The sequence below is a fragment of the Arachis ipaensis genome, chromosome B7 (assembly GCF_059453495.1).
Source record: "Arachis ipaensis isolate K30076 ecotype BB chromosome B7, ASM5945349v1, whole genome shotgun sequence".
Lineage (NCBI taxonomy): Eukaryota > Viridiplantae > Streptophyta > Magnoliopsida > Fabales > Fabaceae > Arachis > Arachis ipaensis.
The window spans coordinates 93,874,940-93,877,903 of record NC_142442.1 but is presented as its reverse complement, the minus strand read 5'-3'; the positions used below and the strand labels follow the sequence as shown (position 1 = coordinate 93,877,903).

The 2,964-nt window shown below is 40.4% G+C and overlaps 1 non-coding gene across 1 annotated transcript; it reads right to left on the bottom strand.

Moving 5' to 3' along the window:
- Positions 1-1,804: 1,804 nt before the first annotated feature.
- Positions 1,805-1,908, bottom strand: LOC148553397 (small nucleolar RNA R71). Its single transcript, XR_015892701.1, has one exon. It is a non-coding gene; the product is annotated as a small nucleolar RNA R71 (small nucleolar RNA).
- Positions 1,909-2,964: the final 1,056 nt, after the last annotated feature.

The window sequence follows — 2,964 nt, the reverse complement described above, 5'->3', positions numbered from 1 at the left end:
GAAATAGTATATATAGGAGTAGCTTTGAATTTTTAAGGAGTTCTAGAGGCTGGAAAAAGAGAACTACTCTCTGTATTTTACTTTCTCTGCATTTTCTAGTTTTATGATGTATTCTCCATCTTTGTTTTCATTTTCAAGAGCTGTGAACAACTAAACCCCTTTCATTGGGTTAGGGAGCTCTGTTGTAATTTGATGGATCAATACTAATTTTCATTATTCTTCTTCTATCTTTTCTCTTGATTTTACTTGAAAGCTTTCGATCTTCATCCAATTGAGTAGTTATCTTGGAAAAGAAGCTATTCAAACTTGGATCTCTTTTGAACCTTGAAAGAGGAATGAAGAGATCAAGCTAGAAATGCTTTCTCATGCTGGACCAAATTGGGTTTGGATGGGTATGTGACTATAACCCTCTCAATACTTGATTTAGGAAATGCATGTGGTATAATCAGTGACCATACTTCATCTCTTCTCATGAGCAATTGACCAAGGAATTGGCTATTGATCAAGACTTGAGAGATTGAATTGCAAGAAATTGTAAGTCAATCAATTAAGATTGCCAAGGAGATCAATGAGTGCATTGATTGAGGAAGAAGTGAAAATGAACTTGATCCGGAGAATTGCAACATCTCCTAAGCCCAATGAACTCCCCATCTCTGATCTTACCCATTCTCTTTAATTTCTGCCATTTACTTTTATGAGCAAATCCCCCATTCCCATTTATAATTCTGCAATTTATTTTCAGTCATTTACTTCCAGTCCTTTAATTCTAGCATTTACTTTTCTGTTATTTACATTCCCGCCATTTTATTTTCTGCAACTCTCAACCCAAATTCTGGATTCGCTCAACTAGAACATTCTTCTAATTAAAGTTGCTTGATCAATCAATCCCTATGGGATTCGACCTCACTCTATTGTGAGTTTTTACTTGACGACAAATTCGGTACACTTGCCGAAGGGAGATTTGTTGAGAGACAAGTTTTCCGTGCATCAAGTTTATGGCGCCGTTGCCGGGGATTGATTGTGCATCAACAATGATTAAATTGGAAGATCACTAGATTGAGAATTTTTATTTTGTGAATTTTATTTTCTGTGTGAGTGATTTACTTTCTGTTTTAGTTAAACTTCTTCCCTTCCCCCTCTACTCTTTTGTTTTTCTTTGTTATTTTCAATTCTGTTTGCTAACCCACTATGTTTTCTTGCTTGCACTTAATGGTTGTATGACAGGGAGAAGAAGCGGAGCTTCAACTTCCTTCGATTCTGAACCTGGGAGGACCTTCCTTAGATTATGGAGGGAGGCAAGAGGAAAGAAAGTGGTTGGTTCTGAGGAAGAAGAGGAATTATTTGAACCAAACATGGAAGACAACATGGAAAACCATCATGAAGAAGAAGATCACAACCATGGGGGAGGAGGTAGAGCAAATCATGCGGGGAGGATAGAAGAGTTTTGGGCTCTTACATCAATCCAAACCCAGGCAATTGTGGAAGTAGCATCCAAAAGCCAACAATCCATGCCAACAATTTTGAACTTAAACCACAGCTCATCACCCTCGTTCAGAACAACTGTTCATTTGGAGGAGGTGTTCAAGAAGACCCCAATCAACATCTAACCACCTTCCTAAGGATATGTGACACAGTGAAGTCTAATGGTGTTTATCCTGATACCTATAGACTGCTCTTGTTTCCATTCTCACTTAGGGACAAAGCAGCCAAGTGGCTGGAATCTTTCCCAAAGGAAAGCTTGACAACTTGGGAAGACGTGGTGAACAAATTCTTAGCAAGATTTTACCCTCCTCAACGAATCAATAGGCTGAGAGCTGAGGTCCAAACTTTCAGGCAACAAGATGGTGAGACTCTATATGAAGCATGGGAGGGGTTCAAGGACTTAACAAGGAGGTGTCCACCTGACATGTTCAACGAATGGGTGCAGCTGCACATTTTCTATGAAGGGCTCTCTTATGAGTCAAAGAAGGCCGTAGACCATTCATCCGGAGGATCTTTGAACAAGAAGAAGACTATTGAGGAAGCCATAGATGTTATTGAAACAGTAGCAGAGAACGACTACTTCTATGCTTCCGAAAGAGGGAACACAAGAGGAGTAATGGAGCTAAACAATGTAGATGCTCTGTTGGCCCAAAATAAGCTCATTACCCAGCAGCTGGCTGACCTCACCAAGAAGATGTAGAGGAACCAAGTAGCAGCAATCTCCACTTCATCAACAACCCAAGAAGGAGTGAATGAAGAAGCAGAGGGTAGTCAGGAGCAAGCCAACTACATTGGGAATTTACCAAGGAAAAACTATGATCCATACTCCAATACCTACAACCCTGGATGGAGAAACCACCCAAACTTTGGGTGGGAAAGTGAGCAAGATCAAAACCAAGGCCAGAGACGTTACAACCCCCACAACAACACTTCTCCACACGCCTATCAAAACCAAAACAGCACATTTGCTCCGAATCACCCATCAATTGATGACAAGCTCTCTAAGATCGAAACCTTAATTGAAGAAGTATGCAGAGATATTCGAAACAGTAAAGCATTCAGAGAGGAAGTGCAATCAAACATGCAGAATCAAAATGCTGCCATCACGAAACTGGAGACACAAATCAGCTATCTATTTAAGCAGCTTCCTAATCACAACCTTTGCTATGATGCCAATTCAAGCAAAAGGGAGGAGTGTCAAGCTATCACAGTTAGGAGTGGGAAGGAACTGAAGGAACTGCCCCAAAAACCACAAGAAGAAGGCTCAAATAAAAAGGGAGAAGAGCAAGATGGTGTTCAGCCTCCCATGCCAAGTCCGCAGAAAGAAAAAGGGATGCCACAACTGAACATCTCAAGAGCTCCATATCCCCAGCTATTGAAGAAAAAGGAAGATGACAACCAGTTCTTGAGATTTTTTGAAATCTTCAAGAAACTACAAATCAACATACCCTTTGCTGAAGCCATAGAACAAATGCCACTCTA